Source organism: Macaca thibetana, chromosome 2 (genome assembly GCF_024542745.1).
Source record: "Macaca thibetana thibetana isolate TM-01 chromosome 2, ASM2454274v1, whole genome shotgun sequence".
NCBI lineage: Eukaryota > Metazoa > Chordata > Mammalia > Primates > Cercopithecidae > Macaca > Macaca thibetana.
Genome location: NC_065579.1, coordinates 159,707,683 through 159,731,533, shown reverse-complemented (window position 1 = coordinate 159,731,533; position 23,851 = coordinate 159,707,683). Strand labels below are relative to the sequence as shown.

General features: G+C 34.6%; 1 protein-coding gene across 25 annotated transcripts in view; it reads right to left on the bottom strand.

Moving 5' to 3' along the window:
• Positions 1–23,851, bottom strand: part of ZBTB20 (zinc finger and BTB domain containing 20) — an 811,121-nt gene that overhangs the window by 440,745 nt on the left and 346,525 nt on the right. The window lies entirely within an intron of this gene.

Sequence of the window (23,851 nt, the reverse complement as noted above, 5' to 3'; positions counted from 1 at the left end):
CAGCAGGCTAAAGATATTCTAATAGTTATCCCCATCTATCTTCATGTCAATAAACAGGAAAAATGAGAATATCAATGTGTTATCTTTTCAATTTCCTAATAATACCAGGGGGACCCAAGGCAGTTCAAATCTCAGGACTTCAGAGGCCACTGAGTTCCACTATCTGAGGCGCTGAGCAGTCGATATGAATTCCAACTTCATACTCTCCTTGTCTCCTTATTCTATTTGCTTTAACACTATGTACACCTAACTTATCTGTAGAAGGACAGGATGCATATCCTTTCTATAAAAAAAAAAACTATGCAGATTTTCCTAGTGCCATATAATTACAGGTACTCTTTACTTGTTTATGAACCCTTCAAGAGGCAATTGTTAGCATTCCCATTTATCACTATCTCACCTATTTCAGAGTTCCTAGAGGGTTGAAAACATTCTTTTCCTGTTACTATCTTCTCTTAATTCTACCATACCTGGTAAGAAGTTAAGTAGTAACTAGTTGACAAAGAACTCATGGCACAGAAGAATGGGTGGCCAGCATCAGTGCAGATTTGTTCATTTGGGTTTGTAACCTTTGTGATAAACTATTGAGTGCTATAGAGATAAAATATAAAATGATTTTTTAAAATCCTAATACAAAACTACCTTAACCCTTTTAGCATAGATTATGATTCTGAAAGCTAATAATCTGTACTGTGCTATAACAAATATAGGAGGATGAATTTAGTATGATAAAGTTTGCTGTGATGAAGAAATCGTTGAGATAAATGGGACTTTAAAATCAAGAGTCAAGGACATTTGAAAAGATATAAGATGTACTTAGGAATCTTACAATTGAACAAGGACTTGTCTCTAGTTTCTTAGTCATAATGTTTCTAAGACACAAATTAATCAAAATCCCAGGTTATCAGTTACTTAATATAAATTTTCCAATAAACACATCTTGATTATACACGTGGGTCTTCAAAGTGGGTAGATTTATACAGTCCCCTCTACACAGGCAAATTACATACACAAAAATTATGAAGTTATTTTTTTTTCTTTGAAGTAGTTTAGTGATTTTTTAAAAATCTGTAATGAATAAAACCAGACTTTAAATCCTCAATAAAAATGTTCTATATCAATGATTGTCATGATATGTGTCTTGGTAATAGATTATTGCATAATGTTTTTTCTTAATAAAATGGTATCTCCATCAAACACGTAGATCATGGAGTCTTCCCACAGGGACTTTTAAGATCATGTAATCCAATCCTTCATTTTACAGATGAAGAAACAATATGTGAGTGTTTTAATAAAGTCTACTGTAAGTTTTGCATTGAGACAAAAACGGTTGTTGTACGAAGAAAAAAGGAGAAAAAGAATTAACAGTAGAAAGTTGGAAGTGAAGAGGGAGGAAAAACAAAGGCTTTTTCATTGGTGCAGAGCACTAAGCAGAGATGCATTCTCTAATATATATCCATGTCATTGCTGGAAACTAGCTTAAATACAGTACGAAGTTGGTAGCGTCCTTTTTTTGTTTGTTTTTGAGACAGAGTCTTGCTCTGTTGCCAGGCCGCAGGCCACAGTACAGTGGCGCAATCTCGGCTCACTGCAACCTCCACCTCCTGGGTTCAGGCTATTCTCTCCTGCCTCAGTCTCCTGAGTAGCTGGGACTACAGGCACGCGCCACCACACCAAGCTAATTTTTGTATTTTTAGTAGAGACAGGGTTTCACCATGTTGGCCAGGCTGGTCCCGATCTCCTGATCTCATGATCAGCCCACCTTGGCCTCCCAAAGTGCTGGGATTACAGGCGTGAGCCACCACGCCTGGCCTGTAGCATCCATTTTTAAAAGAATCACTTAGATTATAAACATATAAACAATTTACACAGGTTTTCCTCTAGGGAATCACATGACTTACCATAAACAAACAAACATATTCTGTATTAACAACATGCTAACTGTTCATTCATTTACACTGTATATTGCCTGTCACTTCCCCAGCATATGTAAGTTGAAGGAAACATAACAACCATTGTTAAACTCTATTTTAAAATAAATATTATTCTATAAATACAGAAAAAACATGAATATTTTTAAGAGTCATATAAAGACAAATTTTAATTTGAAGATTTGATACTAAGGAATAAATATATATACCTAATATATATTCACAAAAGTTAAAAACTAATTTTTTAAATGTAGACTGTGGAATCAGACTCCCTGGGACTCAATCTTGATTTTTGCCCCATCCTTGACCTTGGGCAAACTTTTCCTCTCTGTGCCTCAGTTTCCTCACCAGTAAAATTAGGATAACAATAGTGACTATTTACAAGAGTTGTTGTGAGGATGGAATGTCATAAATTTACATATAAATCTTTTAGAACAGGGACAGGCACATAGTAATTAATAAATGTTAGCTGTTACTTCTAATATGTACAAGTCTGTTAAACATTTTGCAGGGGGGAGATAAGGTGTCTCTCATTAACGGGACTTGTTAAGGCATTTTGTCTTTCAAATGTCTGCCTAACTTAATTCATATTGATATTTTGTTTCAGTAGGATTAATAAAATAGTATGAGGAAAAGCCTTAGTTTGGTTTGTTTAGACGTGTTTGAGACAGGGATTCTCATCCTTTTAAGGGGAGTAACCTAAAACGTTACACCCATTCCTGGCTTAAAGTAACTGAGAAGTGACTCTCACAAGATGATAAGGTTTAGCTGTATCCCCACCCAGATCTCATCTTGAATTGTAGCTTCTATAATTCCCACGTGTTGTGGAAGGAACCCAGTGGGAGATAACTGAATCATGGGGGCAGTTTTCCCCATACAGTTCTCGTGGTAGTGAATAAGTCTCATGAGATCTGGTGATTTTATAAGGGGTTTCCCCTTTTGCTTGGCTCTTTCATTCCCTCTTCCCTGCTGCCATGTAAGATGTGCCTTTCACCTTCTGCCATGATTGTGAGGTCTCCCCAGCCACGTGAAACTGTGACTCCATTAAACCTTTTTTTCTTTATAAATTACCGAGTCTTGCATATGTCTTTATTGTGAGAACAGACTAATACACAAGGTAAAGGAGAAAATGGGCGAGTAGAAGAGGCTTAGCAGGATGCATACATCCCCTGATGTGGAGAACATGAAAGCACTCACAGAGGAAAGTGGAGGTGCGGACTCTTCAGCAAGCAAATATTCCACCTATGTGCTCCCACAGTATCTTATACATGTCTCAAAGCCTTTAACTCGCTGCTTGTAATGATTTGTTTATATATACATTTTTTTTGTTATTATATGGTCTTCTACTTGAAGACAAAAACTGTCCCATTCACTTTTGCTCAGTAGTTGCTCAGTGGCATATTTATGGATTGAATGACTTAGTTAATTAATAACAGCTACTACAATGGGGGAGGCTATTGATTAAAAAGCGAGAGCTAAGACTCACAGGTTCTATCCCATGGAGGGGCGTGTTGAGGTAGAAGTAACTAGCTATCATGGTACTGACAATGGGTCTCTGATCTCTGTGCTGGGGATAAATGCTCTAAGTGAGCATGAAATATTTTTGAAGTTTATACATGTGTAAGTTTTTTTTCCCCTTAACCATAATTTTCTTTTTTAAAAATGCATGAATATTTGAGTAACTAAGTGCAATGTTGGGTGCAAATATAATCTGCCTAATAAACCATGGGAAAAGCCTGAAAATAAATTCAATAAAAAGAGTCCTAGATAATGTGTTGTGGGAGAGGGTAGAATAAGCAATTAATTATACATGGTGGAATTAAGGTAATTTTAGTAGAGAAGGTGATATATTTGCAGGATCTTGATGCAAATACTAAATCTAAATCTGTGAAAATAGAGCTTATATCCTTAATGTAGAAATTGGCTGATAAGCAGAAATAAGTGCAAAGTTCTGTGAATGGGTGACATAAACATCAAAGGTATTCATAATTCCCAATATACTTGAAAAACTGGCTATTATTTGATGCACATATCCCTGTATGGCAATCAACCCAGTAAATAAAATAATAATAATGTCCTTTAAAAAATTCATTTATTCATGAATATTCATTCATCCATTCACTCTTTCAACCTAATGTGATAATCTACTGAACATCAAATTCCAAACTGTGTGCTGAGTACATTGGAAACCATGGTGGTCAAGACAGAATAAAGTCTCTGCACAAGAAGTAGGTTCAGACAATTAAATTAATAATTATAATGTGATACATATTATGTTAGGTAAAGTACTAAATGTTATGGAAATATGTAATTATAAGCAGTTTATACTTAAACTCATTACAGAAATATGGCAGAACTATATCTGGATAAATATAAAGTGCTGTTGGTTTTTATTGACCTTGAATTCCTTCTGATTTTGTCCTTTTTACCTACAGAGTAGATTGCCACATCTGGGTCTTACTTATACTGTTTGCTATTCAAAATCTTGCCTCTTGAACTACCTATTTAATTATGGATTCATAAAGCACAAATCAATTTATTTTCTTAAATTCCTTGAGACTAAAGATGGCAGCATTTTTCCTACTCCAGTGTTTCTTTTCTGTTAAGATATATCTTTTATTATAAATGACAGCAACCTCAGGAAGATGATGGTGATGATGCATGAAACAGAAAAAAACTATGCTTCCTTTTGTGAGATTAGATCTACACGGCTGAGAAGAGTAAAATCTTGTTTGGACTAGTATATTGAACAAAAACCACATAGGAGTCACAGTGGAAGCAATTATAGTCTATACCAATTCTTATCATTTTAATGAGGCAAAGTTAAAGTTGGTCTTTTCGTTGTGGTTCTTAAATTCAAGGTATAACCTATAGCCCATGACAAATTTTTTCTTTAGAAATTATCAACCACACAGTGAATTTTCTTTAGAAACCAAAATTCTAGAATTTTTAAAGCAAAAAATGTGCTGTTCTCCTTCATTTTAATTCTTTTGGAGGAAAGGAACTTTTTCTTTTCTTTCCATAAAAAATGTAGTTAACTAGAGTTGCCATAGGTAAGAAGACTAATAGAGTAAAATACTAAATGATCCAATATATACTGCATTTATCTAACTGGATTTCATCTAGCTCAACATCATGGCTTTGTAGTCTAAGCAGTAGATGAACAGAAACAATAAATGGGGCAAGTAATGTTTTGTGTGAATAACAGAAGAGTGAACAGAAATATAACACTTCACCATTGCACAAAATACAATTAAATATGATTTTTAAAAACCCAGTCACTGATCCACTGCCCAATCATAAAACAAGTGTAATCAGTTCAAGTAGTCTTAAATATAGTGAAAATGTCCTCAAGACACACAGCTTGAGAGAATAAAGAGTTTTCACTCTCATCTGCTGGACTCAGGGAAGGTGTGCTATGTGGCTATCATTTGAGTGTGCTGTGTTTAACTTAATCAATATTATAAATGATGCATATATTTTAGAAGTTCATAATTTCTATTAACTTGTAAAGCTTTTGTAAAGAAGGATGAAAAAACCATACTACAAAAATGAGAATGTGAATAAATGCCAGTTTTTCCTCAGATTACAGATGAGATAACATCGCTCCTATTTTAAGAAAATGAGACTGGATCAGATGTGAACATTTATCCCTTCTCTTTAGGATAGTCTATGAATTCAACACATTGACGCTAATTATTACAATAGTTAACAGTTACTTGAGTACTAACCATGTGCAAAGCACTTTGTAATTATTTCACATATATTATCTCATTTAATGCTCAAAACAATACTATATTATAAATAAGGAAACTGAGGCAAAGGGAATTCATTTACTCTAGATGAATGGCGTAGTAACAGGTGGACGTAGGATTCAAACCAGACATACTCCAGAATCCATACAATATTAGAATAGTCTGACCTGAAAAGACAAAACAACAACAACAACAACAACAACAACAACAACAACAACAAAACGGATCTAACCAATACCTTGGGAACATCATCTAACTTTTCTGGGCTTTAGATCCTTCAGCTGAAATAGGAATTGACAAACCTTTTCCATAAAGGGCAAAAATCTTAAATATTTTAGGCTTTGTGGGTCAAGAGGCAAAATCAGAGATGTCATGCTGTTTAGGTAATGATATAATTGGAGAGAAAACTTGCTGTATCTCAGCCAGTTAGATGAAAAATACATAATACAACAGGAAAGGATAATCTTCAAACTATTAAATTATAGTTCTCTTTGTACTTCTAATGTGGAGACAAATTATATTAAGAACGTGGTAGCTGAAATAAAATTATTTGAGATTAGCACATCAGGTGTTGAGTGTTATCAGTGGTTATCTTAGGGGGTGACAGAAGAAGATTTTAGGGACAGACGGAAGTTTTTTCACTTCTAGTTAAAATTAATTTTTTAAGTGGTGGAACTGATTGTGATTTATTATTATTATATTTTACTTTGTGTTTTGGGGTAGTTTTCAGTATTTTCTCCTGGTTTTATTGAGGTAAAACTGAAAAAAATTTTACATATTTAATATGTACAATGTGATGGTTATCAAATACATATTACCACAGTCAAGAGTATTAACATATCCATCACTTCATATAGTTACCTGTGTGTGTGTGTGTGTGTGTGTGTGTGTATGTGTTGAGAACACCTAAGATCTTACCCTCTGAGCAAATTTAATGGATGCTATTCAGTATTCTTAACTATAGTCACTATGCTGTATATTTGACCACCATAAGTTATTCATCTTATAACTGAAAGTGTGTACCCTTTGACGAACTTCTCCTGATATCCCTGTCCCCAGCTCCTGGCAATCACCATTTTATTCCCTACATTTTTGAAATCCACTTTTTTTTTCTTAATTTAATTTAAAGTTCCGGGATACATGTACAGGACATGCAGGTTTGTTAATAGGTAAATGTGTGCCATGGTAGCGAATAGCCATGTTTTCAATACATCACAAGCCATAGTAGTGAGAAACAGCATTTCTATTTTTTTTTCTTTTAAAATTATTATTATACTTTAAGTTCTGGGATACACACACAGACCTTGAAAGTTTGTTACATAGGTATACACGTGCCATGGTGGCTTGCTGCATCCATCAACCCATCATCTACATTAGGTATTTCTCCTAATGCTATCCCTTCCCTAGCCCCCCACTCCCTGACAGGCCCCAGTGTGTGATGTTCCCCTCCCTGTGTCCACGTGTTCTCATTGTTAAACTCCTACTTATAAGTGAGAACATGTGGTGTTTGGTTTTCCATTCTTGTGTTAGTTTGCTGAGAATGATGGTTTTCAGCTTCTTTTTAAAAAGATTCCACATAAAAGTGAAATCACACAAGAAAGGAATTTTAGAAAAACTAAAAAATTGAATTAATATACCGTCATAGGAAGAAACAGAATTTCCAAGATGAGTGGAGGAAAATAATAGTATCAGAAATATAATAATAATAGAGCTTTTTCCTGTGGAAAATAGTACATGGAAATAGAATGTACTAAAAAGGAGAATCAGAAAAGATTATGGCACCAGAATCACATTATCTTCTACAGTTTGAAGAAAAGAAAATGTGGCTAAAAGAAAAAATGTACTTCCATTGCATACCTTTTATAATGACAAGAATAAAGAAATACTAACAATATCAAGTATTGACAAGGATACTGACAAGGATATGGAACTACTGAAACTCTTATCCATTGCTAGTGGGAATGCAAAACTGGAAATTACCGAAATGTCTTTCAGCGAATTAATGGTAAATGATCTTCTGTATATCCATACAAAGGAACACTACTTAGCAATAAAAAAGAAACAAATCATGAAACATGCAATGACATAAAAGAGTATTTTATTTTATTTTTTTTAAAGACAGGGTCTCACTCTATTGCCCAGACTATAGTGCAGTAGCATGATCATGGTTCACTGCAGGCTCAACCTCCCAGGCTGAAGTGATCCTCCTGCCTCAGCCTCCCAAGTAGCTAGAACCCCAGGTGCACATCCCCATGCCTAATCAATTAAAAAAAATTTTTTTTTTTTAGAGATAGGGTCTCTCTGTGTTGCCCAGGCTGGTTTCAAATTCCTGGGCTCAAGCATTCCTCCTCCCTTGGCCTCCCAAAGTGCTGGAACTGCAGGCATGAGCTAACCATACCCGGCCATGAATGAGTCTTAATGCATCAAGCTGAGTGAAATAAGTCAGACTTAAAAGGCTATATATATATATATTTCTCCATTTATATGACAACTCTTGGAAAGACAAAACTATAATGATAAAGAGGAAATCTGTGGTTGCCCTGAGTTAGTGGTGCGAGGATGGATAAAAGAAGTTCTTCAGTGTGATGGAACTCTTTCATATTCTGATAGTGGTGGTGCTTGTTACATAAATCTATATATACGTTAAAATTAACAGAACTGTATACCAAGAAATTTATTAATGTCAGTAAAACTATTCAACATTTTCAGAGGAAAAAAGGGAGCAACTGATTACATATTGAATCATTGGAAAATACAGGCTCAAGTAAAGCCATGGTTTCTCCTACCAAGAAGATAATTTGGTAAGATATAACATTGTTGATGAAAAAGAAACCTGCAGTTCTACCTCTCTGCCATTAGTTGACCAAAATGAGAATGTCTAACATAGCTACAAATTTAAATAATTCTCTGCTTGTTTAAAATATAGTCTCTAACAGTTCATTACAGTCATTACTGCCTGTGAATCAAGGAGAATACCAGTATGTGAATTTTATAAGTATGACAACAAGGTAAAGACTGTTACTTAAGCCAATAAATTACTATATTTCATAAAACTCTAATGATTCTGTGAACAGACTATGTAGTTCAATTTTTCTTCTAAACCCTGTAACTGCAATGTATTTTCACTGATATTTTTAACAAGTTTTCAAAGGTACATTTTTTATTGTGGCAAAATATATATTAAAAATTTACCATTTTAACCATTTTTAAGTGTACAGTTCAGTGGCATTATGTATACTCACACTGTTATGGAACTATCACAACCATCTCCATCTCTAGAATATTTTAACTTTTCCATATCCAAACTCTGTAACCATTAAATAATAATCCTATTTCCCCTTCCTCCTAGCCCCTGGTAACCTCTATTCTACTTTCTGTCTCTAGGAATTTGACTATTCTAGGTACTTACTTAACATAATGTATTAAAGTTTTATCCATGCTATAGCATATGTCAGAATTTGATTTCTTTTGAAGGATGAATAATATTCCATTCTATGTATGGACCACATTTTGTTAATCTACTTGTCCACTGATGGACATTTGGATTGTTTTCACCTTTTGGCTATCAACTGTGCATTCCTTTCGACATTATTGTCAGCCACCAGTTTTTTCCTCACTAGTCAGACTCAAGTCATATTCTGACACTCTTTAGGAATAAAGGACATTTCATTTACAATAGTTAGGTTTAAACAGGATGTATTAGTTTGCTCTCACACTACTAATAAAGATGTACCCAAGACTGGGTAATTATTTTAAAAAGAGGCTTAATGGACTCACAATTCCACATGGCTGGTGAGGCCTCACAACCATGGCAGAAGGTGAAGAAGGAGCAAAGGCATGTCTTATATGGAGGCAGGCAAGATAGTGTGTGTAGGGGAACTACCCCTTTATAAAATCATCAGATCTCATGAGACTTATTCATTATCATGAGAACAGCACAGGAAAAACCGCCCCCATGATTCAAGTACCTCCCCTTGGGTGCTTCACACAACACATGAAGATTATGGGAGCCACACTTCAAGATGAGATTTGGGTAGGGACAGAGCCAAACCATATCAGAGGAATTTTTAAGTTTGGTCACAAGGTCTAATTAATTATTTTCATGCATAGGATCTAAAGAGCAATTGTATATTTATCAACTTATGTGTTTAAATTTGGTCATTAGCTTAACATATGTGTTTGTATGCATGTCACATGCATGTCTGTGTGATGATACATAGAGCTGTATTATGCATAATGTTAAAGCTTTACTATTGTCTGGTTAGAGAAGCAGTCATTATCCAGAAAAATGGTTTTCCAGTGTGAAGCAGCAGGTTAATTTGACTTCACTGAATTGAAAATTTTAAGATGAAATAGGAGATGGGTTCCCATAAGGGGTTAGTGTGCAACTAGATTCCATCTTTTACCAACCAAAACAGAACATCTCGGTGGGTACAATGCATTAACATTTAAAAAAAACTTTATAAGTTTTAACATGCAGCTAGAATTAGGAAGTTCTGAGATAAAATGATCCTGAGTTGGGGGAGCTAAGAGTAAATAAGTGAAGGTAATTTTAAAAGTCGGTTAGGGCCTGGAGCATACTGAGAGGAAGGGAAGAGAAATTTAGAATTATAAATAGCAAAAGATCCACTCAAGCTAGAAAAGATTAAGTATCCTTTTAGAGTTAGGAGTAGAAGAGGGATCAGTTACAAGGATAATTAATATCTAGATTATAAGGATCTGCTATTATAACACTTATACTAGAACAAAAGTCATGAAAATGGTCTGCAGAAGTCATGAGGTGAGAATAAGATAAACAGGGAAATATTTAAGCAGATTATAGAGTTCTGGAAATGTCATCAAGTCTCTTGATTGTGTATATTTTTTGTTCAATTTAAACACTTGTCCTGAGGTTTATAAGTGAAACATGATGTAATTTATCACCTAAGTAACCATTTATCTTATATACAAAAGCATGATGAATACACACACACACACACACACACACACACACACACACACACACACACAGACATTTTCATTAACAAGAACTAGTACCAACTAGAGCTCAGGAAATATTTGTTCATTAAATGAATCAGTCTACTTAGAGTATGCATTTTCTTTTGTGCTACAGAAGTTGAGGCAATACAAATGAAAATAAAACTTCTGTGTGCTGATTGATTTTCTCAGTCTGCTTATCTGAGAATTAAAGAATTAATAAAATAATAATTTTATTTATTAATTGGCAAACTTTTCTTTAATAATAGATGTTCATTGTAACTAGTGAAACAACAAAAACTGTTTAAAGAAAAAATTAATAATCTTTCCTGATTCATTTTTTTGTTCCCAACTCTGTGAAATAACCAATGTGAAGAATATTGTATGAATTATTTTCTATAGCTTTCTTCATGTTCATATAAACATAAACAATATATTTATTCATAAATACTCATTACCATGAAAATTATCATTATTCTTCCAGGTTAATAGCTATAGATATAATTATTCTTGTCCTAATGGTTGCATTATCTTCAATAACATGGATGTATCATCTGTCCATATCATATGATATGCATGTAGTCAAATTCATGAAATCAGTATACTTTTTTTTTTTTTAATACAAATTTTACCGAAAGTACAGGATGCTCAAAAAATGCTGAAGACCTATCTGGTACCAGCTTTGGTAACTGAGAAAGAAAATTAGTGAGGTACTCCTGGTTTTTTGCCCTCTAGAAAGTCACTGACTATAATAGGAGAGACATAACAGTAAGTTGCTTTTTTTAATTTGAGAGAACCTTCTCAGAGAATTTATAGTAACAAATGCTTTCAAAGCAACAGTTTAAAAGAAGTAATATATCACTAGCAATTCATTCTTCATTGTTTCCAATGTATGATCAGTACTTAGTAACAACAGAAGACCTCCCTAGATGATGACTCAAAAACAAATTTCCAACCACTCAGAGCTCAGATAAAGGACCTTACTCTTGAGACCTCAAAGTGATTTACATTTGCACTAGTACTTCTATTGTAATATATGATATTTATAAACTAGCCTTATTCCATGGAACTCTAAATAATACTCCATATATATCATTTGACTTTTTTGCATATGTCTTTAAGATGGGAGAAAATGTCCCCTACAGATAAGGAAAATGATCTTAAGACAAAACTGACAACACCTGAATCAAGTCTTCAGGTAGCCGCATACTCTTCCCTTTCAATTATACTTGCTGCCTCGCTAGTGGTAAGTGCAATTATAATGTAGACGGTATTATGTCATCAATTAGAGAGTCTCACTTAGCTTGATATAATCAGTTTTTATTTAAAAATTAGAGCTTTCCATGCAAACTGTTTTTCTATCTCCTAAAAGGCTGGTGACTAAAACTTCACTGACAAGTTTTTTTTAGATGAGATGAGCGTAAGTTAACTACTGAGCAGCCAGAGTCTAGTCAGGCCCCTCAGACTTTCCAGTGCTACAAAAAGATGAGCAAATATGGGGTTAGATGTGTAACCCAGGTTCATAGCTGTACCTGCCAACCCTAACCTAGAGAAGGGAAGAGAACACTGACGGTAACAATAGCAACAGTAACAATGCTACATATCTATCACTTATTGATTATCTAACAAAGTCTTAAAATATCAAGTAATGTAAGCAAAGAACAATTTAGTGAAATTTTAGCAAAGGTTAGGCAAATTTTATATGGTCAAGATAGTACATTTGCAAACAAGTAGAAGACCTTGTCAAAAATCTGAATCTTCTAATATCCAGTAACTCTCTTGTCTGAGCCAATTTATTTTCTTACATCTTTGAAGACATTTTATTATAAAAGGTTATAACTGAGCATTCGACACTAATCAGAAGAGTGATCTTCATTCTGTATTCAGTGTCTCCTGACCCCCTGAAAGAAACTCAGCTCAGCATGGCCTCCTCCCTTTCCAGTTGACTCAGAGAATGGTGCTTTCAAATCGTCTTTTGGGATACATGAAGGGGTGCATTTAGAGCCAACCTGAAGTGTAACACTCTTTATTGTTCCTGAGAAACGTGTGCCTAATTCCCTAGAAATTTACTGTTTCAAAGAGTCACAAGCTCCTGATTGCTTCTCATCAGTCTTGAAGAGATTAGATAAGCTTCCTCCCTCTTACAAAAGCTTTTTCTTCATTCAAAATTCCTTTGAGAACAAAACATTGAACCAGAATTGGATTTTTAACAAAATATTATAAGATTGTTGAAAACATTTTTTTTCTCCTGAGGAGACCCAGTAATTCAAAAGACATATTAATACACATTCTGATTTAGGACTACTAGCAACATATTGCAAAGAGCAAGGTAGTAACAAAGAACAAAGTCCCTTCTGCTAAGCAGGAAAGATATTTTTTAACTGGCTTACTTTAGAAGACCTGAATGGACTGCTAAGGGCTTTCACACAGATAATCTCAGAAGTCAAAGCTCAAGAAGCAGGGGGAAGAAACAACTACTGGAGGACCCCAACGGGTAGCATTGCGTCTAATTACTGTAAAATTGTTATGTATACTGAAGCCCCACATCCCATTCCCAGACTCAGATTATTATTCTACAGTGAGATTTGGCTTTAGAACACTTGAGTGTGTCAGTAATAGAATATGACCTCTTCAGAAATGGGGGTGTTTACATGCAGTGCTCCTAAAGTTGGCACACATGGAAGGTAATTCAGGGTTATGTTTGCAGTGGCACCCGTCATCAGCAATGTTTCAATCCCAGTCCATCTCTCTGTACTGTTTTTTTTTTTTTTTTTTTTATTATACTGTAAGTTCTAGGGTACATGTGCTGTGCAGTATGTGCAGGTTTGTTACATATGTACATTCATTTTCAATGTAGTCCTCAGTGGTCTTTAGAAAATAGTGCTAGCAATTCATAAGCATGTTTGAATTTTCAAAGTTTTGCTTTTTTTTTTTTTTTTGAGATGGAGTCTTGCTTTTCTTGCCCAGGCTGGAATGCAATGGTGCAATTTCGGCTCACTGCAACCTCTGCCTCCCAGGTTTAAGTGATAATCCTGCCTCAGCCTCCGGAGTAGCTGGGATTTCAGGCGCCCGCCACCATCCCCGGCTAATTTTATTTGTATTTTTTAGTAGAGACGGAGTTTCACCACGTTGGTCAGGCTGGTCTCGAATTCCTAACCTCAGGTGATCCACACGCCTCGGCCTTCCAAAGTGACGGGATTACAGACATGAGCCACCATGCCTGGCCTCAAAGTTTTACATTTTTTATAGTAGCAATAAGGCTGAGTACCTTCATAGGCCTTTACCTCTGATCACACTAAAGGCTTTAATTAAGTTAGTCTTAAGAAGAAAAATGTAAACCAAACTCCAATTATTAAACATTGGAATTATTCCTTCTTATTGGTCTAATAATTACAATTTTTTACTTCTCATTCATTTTTCAAAGATTTTTTTTCAGTATGATCTAGGTTATTGGAACTATCATATGTGATATGATGGGGTGTTGGGCACAGACACACAGTAAATCAAGATGATGCAGAAATGAAAGTCTAATGCTAAAGATTTTACCAATCTTCCCACATCCCCATTTTTCAAAGGAGGAAACATATAGAGGACATTATATTTATTTCCAGCCATGATGATATAATTATAAAGAAACCTCTCAATGCACTCTCTCTTTTTTGGGAAGTCTATGACAGCAGGTATTACAATTCTACTTTGCCAGATGAGGTGTGTAAACCATAGAAAACTAGCATCCAAGAGAAGAACAGACTTGGATGTGGGTAGAATAATAGGAGGAACACTTACAGTCAGATAGATCAGAGTATGAATGCAGGCTCAGGCTTTTTTCCACTAAAATGTATAGAGCAATGTAATCTCACTGAGCCTCAGTTTCTGATACTGTGAACTAAGGATTATGACATCAATCTACAGTCAATGCTGTAAGAATTAAATGTGAAGAGTTTTATGGAGAGGGTATCTGCTAAATGTAACTATTTTTCTTACCCTCCTAAATTTTTTCAGTCTTTTAGACATTTGGGCTATTAGAGAACTAATGACCTCTGTGACCACACTAGCTCAGGCAATAACTAAATGCAACAGTTTTAAAAACACCAAGCAGGAGATAGCACAGAGTTTGAATCAGTTAGGTCTAATAGTAATACACACCTCACCTACTGGCTTTGCAATTTTAGATGCTACTTAATCGTTCTGGGGCTCAGTTTTTTCATTATAAAATGGGAATGGTTCCTACTTTGCTGGGTAGTTGCTGAGTGTGGTAGCAAGGATTACAGACAACTCTTTATAAAGTATTTGGTATATTAGGTAAAAGTATTGTAATATATATTGTTCAGATTTTTTATTAATTAAGGTTTGTACATAGACTCATCTCCTGCACTTAATATTTCTTTTTCTACCCAAGACCTTGAAAGGGTTATGACAGGGGCTTTGATCACATATTAGCTGGTTTGGCTGTGGTAATTTAGCTCCTGAGTATTGGGATTACAGTACCAGCCCTGCCATTAACTATTTAACTATGACTTGGATAGGAATTCTAGGCCTGAATTTTGTTCGTCTCCAAAATGAAGAGGCTAGAATAAATAATTCCTAAGATTCCATGTCGCTATAATATTTTCTGGTTCCAGGGTCTTTTTACTGAGCTATAGCAGATAAATCCTCATATCTTTAGAGCTTAAGCTACTTCTCTATGGTTCAATTTCCACATTCCCTCTACTCTATTTCTTCTTTAATTGCAAAAGGGGATAATTTCCATTACTTTGCAAACAAACCAATATCTCTATTCTGGCTTAGTGGCATACCAGGTTATTAATGCATCACACTTAAAAAAAAAAAAAGCCTGGATTGTTCTTCAATCCAGAAATCCAGTAATGTTGTAGGTAGTAATAATGAGAATAATGATGATTTATTTTCAAGGTTTTCTATGCCTCCAGGTCCCCGGTCATTGCACATGATAAAATACACCAAAATTAAAAATGAGATTAAGGTTTAACAGATAAAAAATACAGTCTAGGAACAAAACACATTTTTGGTTTGCATCTCTACATTACACAACAGCCACTTAAAAAATAAACAAAAATAAGAAATCCATTAACCAACAACAGAATTTAATAATTATTAACTAGAAAGAAAATAAAATTAACTTGACCTTATCTTAGAAGGTTGTCGGAGATCTACTCAGTTTATGCAAGTGAAAAATATGTTTTGAAGTATAAGACCTCAATTTCAGAAGTCCAAGCTCTCCTCAAACTCAGAGGTAAACCTTCAGGAAGGATTTAAAATAAATGTATGGATTTTATTAGCATGTGTATATTATTTACCTTTGAATTAATTTTGCTCTTGTCCTATTCTTGAGCTATCCTTCAATTGGTATTTTTATGTGTATCTACTATGTGCTTTCCCACTGCATTAGGAATAAAATTTAAATTCCTCACTCTGGCATTTCTCTGACCACAACTCCAGCCATTCTGCTTTGCTCACTTTGCTCTGGCCACTCTGAAGTCCTTTTAGTTCTTTGAATACAGAAAGTCTGTATTCAAAGCTTTGCATTTGAATACAGGATTTTGTATATGCAGTTTCTATCTGGAGCTTTCTCCCCTCCCATACTCCCTTCCCTACCCCAAATTCTTCACCTGGCTGATATTAATTTCCGTCCTTCAATGCTCAACTCAAAGGACACTCTCTCTGAGAATTCTGTCCTGAGCACCCAAAGGACAGTATAAGGGATTTCCCCCACTCAATGTTGTCTTGCATACATAACTCTTTACAGGGACCACAGTTTGTAATACTGTAATAATGTTTGCATTTATTTCAGGTCTAATTTCCTTAGGAGACTATCAATTTCATGATGAAGGTGTAACGAATCATTTCTATATTTCTAGTATTAAGCATAGTTGAATAATGAGTTAATGATTCTATTGTGGTAGATTCAGTAGGGCTAAGAAATGTTAATTAAATATGGACTATTCCCTTAAAATTTTATTTTCTAGTAAGGGAATAAGGCATACAGATAAAGTGCTATAAAATGTAGAAAGTAATTCGTGTCTCAATAAAAGTGTAGATGAGTATTGTATTAGTTTCTTAGAGCTGCTGTGACAAGTACCACAAATTTGTTATATTTATTATATATTTATTATATTGGGTACTGTCAAAGGCATGATACCAGGAACAAAAATTAACAGTTTTGGAGGCTACAAGTCCAAAATCAAGTTGTCAGCAAGGTCACTACAGGTGGTAAGTAAATTTGGTGGTTAGGGGAGAGTGGATTGTTTCTGTCCAGGTCAAAGAAAGAAGGATTCATGAAATTAATAACATTGGAAAAGAACTTGTTAGGATGGGTTGGTTTTGCATATGAAAAAACTGAATGATGGACATTCCAGATGCTGGAACAATATGAATAAAGGTAAGTGAGAGAACTTGGCCTGAGTATATAGTACATATAACCGGGTAGGTGACAATTAACTAAGAAATAGGATTAGAGTTAGATTTTAGGATGTCATGTATATTGATTAGGGATTGTTATACATAGAATTATTGAAAGTTTTGTCTGAACAAAGGCGACATAATCTTAGTGCTCCTGTTTTAGAAAAGTTAATGGGGCAGCAGTGTTTAGGATAAACTGATCTCCCTGCTCCATCTCTTCCAATTAGGAGATTTTTGCAAGCAAGAAAAGATAAAATCCTGACTAGAACAGAGATATCAAAGAAAGAGAATGAGACTTGGCCACTTACTGGACATCTAGGAGGAAGAAGAGGAAAGAATGATATATTTTGAATAAAGATGTCCTAGGGAATTGGAGTTAGAAAAGCTAGGATAGTCAAAAGGAGGATGGTTTTTAGGTAGAGGAATAAATTTAGCTTTGATATACTGACTCAGAGAAACTAGAGCGATTTCTAGTTGAAGATTTAAATAAGGATGTTGGAAATATAGGACTAAAGTTTTGAAGACATATCAGGATGGGAGGTATAAATTTCTGAGTTATCCATGTGAAGTAATTGAAGTCATGTAATTCTGAGAAGCTGTGTCAAGTCATGAGAAGAGTATGAATGTGGAGTATGACAGACGTGATCACACTCTGTGTCTACTATTTACCTGTTGTATAACCTGGGGCAAATTGCTTAACTCCATCATTTTCTCATATATAAGGAAGAAGATAATTTTATCCCTTAATTAGGATTACCTGAGTTAAATGCTTAAAAGCTCTGCCATGTTTAAGCTGCTTTTATATTTTGGGGCATAATTCTCAATAAGAAATACACTTATTTTGCCATCTAGTATCTTAAAAATATGTGATGTGCTTTAAAAAATATTTATTTTCCTGTGATTCTAGTACATGTGATCTTTTAAACTTTCATGGCCTACTAATGAGTTACAACCCACACTTTGGAAAACTGATCCTCCCATACATTATGGTTGTCATCCAATTCCTCCTCTAGTCACTGGCCCCAACAAGCATTCTGAAATCACACCAATACTATTCAATGTTCCTTTGACTTTCATTTATTACTCCCTCTTCATAGGCTTCTTGCTAGTATCACATTATTCCTTCATGGCCCAGAAAAAAATGATAACCATTTACTTCCTCTGCTATACCATATAACGTTTTGTCTATAAGAAAGATGTGTTTTTCCCAGATAAATTATGAATTCCTTCATAACAGAAAATATGTGTTATTTATCTGTGTTTTTTGGTAAAATATTTTGTTCATAGGAGGCACAGAATATTAATTCATTATTATAAAGAAAAGGGAGAAGAGGTTTGAAAAGAGAACTTTGCTGGACATCTACATCTAGGACCCTGCTCTGGTATCACCATGTCTCGATTCCTCCATCTTCTCTATATGCCAAAGCTTCCATGGAATTTTTAAAGGGCAGAACTATTGTCTCTTTGTCTTTGAGGCACAAAGACTCAGGCCACTGACTTTCAGTATATGGCGGAGAGAGGGAAGGCCTGGATGGGTTAATTAAAATAATGGAAGAAACTAGAAAATGTACAGAATTTAGCTTTGGGTAAAATAACAGAAAGGTTTTTACCATAGCCTCTTTGGATTGGTAAATGACAGAATCCAATGAAAGCAATGTGAAACAAATGACCAGAGCAAGTAATTCATTTTAAAATATTAAAGCTTATTTCTTTTTTTTTTTTTTTTTTTTTTTTTTCTGACTCTGGAAAACGTGCCTCTGATGGAAATGACCCTGGTAACAGTGACATTCTGACACCATGCATGGTGCACACCCTTGGGAAGTTTGAATTCCACGTCACAACGGCTCTGCTCAGATTACTGGTTTCATCATGCCTGTAAGCCCAATTAAACTACTGGAGTTTCTAGTGGTCTTATGTCCACTTTGTAAATCATCATAAAGAATAATAAGTCTACCAAATAAATTTGCCTCTACAGGACTCGTTGCTCAACCAAAGGCATGATACCAGGAACAAAATTTAAAAAACAAAAACAAAAACAAACAAACAAACAGAAACCTCTTTTGATATCAACCAACGTTTTCAGGATACTCCTTTATATATGAATTTGAGATTTTGATGAAAGGGACTACAGTTCAACAAGTCTCAATAAATGAACCCAAGGCAATTTGCTCCTCAGGAAACATTTCTCAGACCCTGACTGTAGAGAAAAGGTTGAAGCCTCAGATTGTAAATTCAGATAGACTACCACGTCTAGGTCTCTAAGGACGAACCGTGATGGTGGTCAATATACTTTGTGTAACGTTTGTGCCCTACCCTGTGCCTCAATTTACTTATTTAAAAATGAAGCGATTAGACTTTGTTTCTTACATCCTTTCCCACTATAATATTTGGCAATGCTCTGCCCTTACATTTGCCTAAACTTTTTAATCTTAAAATATATAAAATGTTTTTTATAAAATTCTTTTATGTCATTAAATGTTATTGAACATGATAACAGTACAATTCACTAAGCCTAAATTTCATCATTTTAGTATTGCCTCAGAGGTCAAGTTTTATGAGAGCCTTAATTTGCATCACCAGAAGCTCATTTAATAAAAATGAAAGAATCCCTTTTGGAAATAAATTTTAAAAAGTGATGGTGGGGAAGAGGGACAGAGAAATATATGTAAAAAAGAAAACAAACAGGAAACTGAACTTAGAAGGTGTCAAATGGTTCTGAGTTCTAAAGAATATTGTGGTCATATTAGTGTTGAAAAGCTGGTCCTAGCATTTTATGCACTAAAAGTACATTGTGTTAATGGTTCCTTCCCAAATCCCTGGCCTCTTGACCCAATATTTATTGTACCACTTGTCCCGTTTCCCTGAAACAAAATCTATCATATGGCAATAAGGCAAACTGAGGTATCAGAGCATCATCTACCCTGGAATTGGGCATATTTATCCGTGGAGTCGACTCTAGCATGTGGAATATAAAACACATAACTTAAGTGGAAAACTGCTGAAGACCATTTCATAGGTGAAAAGGATGTGGTATGAATGGGCAATTCTCACTTTGGTCAGGAAAAAGAAATGTAAAGTCAATGAGGTAAGGGGCTGGGAGACGGATGCCTCGTATGATATGATAAGCAGAAAGGTTGTGTTTGGCAAATTCCTTGACCACCTTCTTCCTGACTGTCAAAAACTGTATTCAACCTGTGTTTATAATAAATATTCTCTGATAGCATGAACCCTGGATTTCTGACTTTTAAAAAGTTTTGAAATTAAACTAATAACAGCTGTTTCATGATTACATATTATTGTATCAAGGGTTAGGAATTACAAAAATGAGTAAGAAAGAGCCCCTGCTCTTAGAGACCTTACTGTCTGTGGGTTTGAACTGTTGTAGTTATGACAACAATAACAATAATCATCATTTATTCACTGATATCAGCCAGGCACCATGCTCAGTGGACGACATACACAAACTGCCAAAGTCTCCTTCGTTTCACCGATGCAATGACAGTGAGGTGACCTTGCTCTGTCAATGCATCATCTCTTAACAAAAATGAACTTAGCAGGAATTCACACCATAGGCAGAGACATGTAAGCAACTCCAGAACTGTCTACTCTCAACACACAAGAACTACAGTCAACAAAAATGCAGTGAACTAGAGTGAAAAATGGAAGCAATTGTCTGAATCACCTTTAGTGTACTCTGTTGATTGGGGGCTGTGACACTCTAAAAACCATGATGCAGTAGACTCCACATCTGGCATTCCAACAATGGAAGGTTAAGTGTTTTAAGACTCTTAGTGAAAAAACTTGCAATACATTAACTGTAAAACTGAGGAAGACATCATAAGCTTCTGGATTTTATTACCAAAATGTACATTTTGATCTAAAATTAAAAATAAAAACAGATTGACTTTCCTTGTAGTATTCCACAACCTTTGAGTGCAGCATTAAAAATGCTTTTCTTTTTTTCTTCACCAACTATAAGCTTCTGTTTTCTTACCCTGGGCGTCTGAATCTTTTATATGCTTGGGTTCTATTCACTGCCTGTTATTCAGACGTTGAAATCCCAAATGTTAATTGTTCTTCCAAGTACATTGACAAAACAGCAGCTAAATAAGGGTAGACCAGACTGTGGTAGACTCTGACATGCATTTATGGAACAATGGGGCTCTGAGAGACAGCCTTGTAGCTCACGGGAAGACATAAGATGTGCTATTTTGACTGCTTCGTAGCAGAATGGGGAACACACGCACACAAGGGAATTATGCATTTTACTTAGTTTTGCCCAAAGTCCTCAAGGCAACAGAATCTTGTGATGTCATCATGAACTTTATTTCTCTCCATTTCCATTGACACAAAGGCTAAAAATTTCTAATGACATCACAAAGGAAAAAGAAATCTACTTTGATTCCATAAGAAATCTTTCACCTTCAGTGAGAGGGGTTTTAAAAAAAAAAAAGCAAGAATCTTTCCAGACAGGGTGTGTGTCACTGTGCTCATGCACAGTGGGTGACACCCTCTCTAATGAAATTCAAACCAGCCAAAAGAAAGGATTCACAATTTAGGTTGGATAAAAAAGACATCCTGAATATTGAGACCAACAACTTTTTTTTTTTTTTTTTTTTTAAGAAGAAAATCATTTAAACATATATTTCTTCAGGGACATTCACATTTTTACTCGTGTCTGGTTACTATGTTACCAATGTTTTTGTCCTTTTTTGGGTTGGTCACAGAAACACAGAAGAAGGTACAGGAAGCTTTGACTTATAGGAATACAGTGCAGCTCAATCTTTTGTTTTTAAGGTGCAGTGATTTCAGTCTCTAAATGTAACTTCAGGCAGTCTGAAAAGAAACAGGTTAAAATCTCTTTCAGTTATAATTGGTATTTCAGATTTAATTAAAAATTAAACTTTCATAATGTTTCACCATCCAAAGCAATGCATTATCAGTCAAGCGTGGCTTTTCTTTTTTTCTTTTTTTTTTTCTGTTAAGGGAAAAAAAAAAAAAAAAAAAAAAAAAAAAATCCCTCTTCCCAGAGTAGTTTTTTAATGAAAAGAAAAGGATCTAAAGAGAAGAAAAAAAAGCAATTTTGAAAAACAAAATATGCCTCCATGTTAAGGACTTCATAATGATATGACTAGAAACTCAATGTTTCTGAATTTTAGCTATATTCTGATTAAAAAAAAAACAACTCCTAAACAATTTTTACAGCCTAAAGATTACAGAAAATATTAAGTTCAGGAAATAAAGAAGAAAATCTATGTATCTGAATACCCATATTAAAGGGAAATTATGACTTCAAATAGAATTGTAAAAAATGCTAGATCTGCTACTTTCCAGTGACTGAATTGCTGGTGAGATAGATGGTGAAGTAGGGCTAAATGAACATATTTAACAACACAAAATGGCCTTTGAAATGTACTGTATTATGGGTTTAGCGTGCCCCATTTCACATCATATTGTACATCTTGTCACATGCAGCCACTGCTGTTTGAAGCAGCACAGGAAGACCAAGAGAGTCTGAACAAGACTCCCTGGTTTAAATAACTGTAACCACATTGCTTATTTTTTAAATATGTATTTTTAATTCTAAATTAAGTAAGAGTCCAGGCATTAAGAGCTCCAAGTGTATAATAAATATTGGGCTTAAAATATACTATTTTTTCATCATTTCTTTCTTCAAACAACACCATTTATAAATAAGATAATAGTATTTTTTAAATTAAAAAAATCACACACTAGAATTAAATCATCCTTACTTTTAGCTTTGAAAAACTGATACAATGGGATTTAGAAAAATTTAATTTTTAAAATATAAATGAGGTAATATAACTCGCTTTCTTTCATTTCACAGCATGGCAGAATACTTTCTACATATTTGTAACACTAAATGTCATATGTTTATGTCCAATTTCACATTAGTGCAAGGTAATATTTTAATATTTCCCCATAGGAGAGCATAATCACAAATCACCCCTGAAATTGTACTATTATTAGAAAGCATATGTAGTTCTTACTTGTGATTCCTGTTTTCTTTTTCTCTTGAAATCTATAGAGGAATATTTTGGGTAATTGTTCTATTTGATATACATAGATTTTAAGTGTAAACATGCTCAGGTTCACACTAAATTCACTCATGAATGAGATCAGATTTAAAAGAAAAATCACTGACATTGACTACTAAACTTTTCCCCCTCCTCTCACATGCCTGAATTAGGCTAAAAATGAACCAGCATAAAGGCAGAAATTATGGAGGCGTCACCAGGGACAACTGAATGAGAGGAGGGGAGTGCACATATTTCCTTTTAAGGCAGCAAAACATTCATAGAAGAAACTGACAAAAATAACTTGTGCTTAGAAATTATGAGATATATAATATAAATATATTGAATAACAATAATCTCTGAAAAATGATTCAGAAATGTAAAAACTGCCCACCTCTGGATAAATCTGAACCACCAACTGGCATTGTTCTACTCACCAACAAAATACGGTTAGTGAAACGAATTCACTTTCTAGTTTAGACATGAAAAGGTGATAGAAACTAGGCTGAATATTTACATATAAACATTTAACTGACAACTAGTAATTCAATTCAATCAGTCAGTTTTCCTTTTCCTCAATTTGCCAGATGTTGAATGAATTGAACTATCAGCTCAAAATAATTAAATCAATTATATGAGTAGATGGTCAGTGTACCAATTTTCATTTCCCCCCTCCTCCATGCCATTTCTCCTTCTCCTCTTCGATCTTTTTCTCCTATTTCTGCATGTTTCT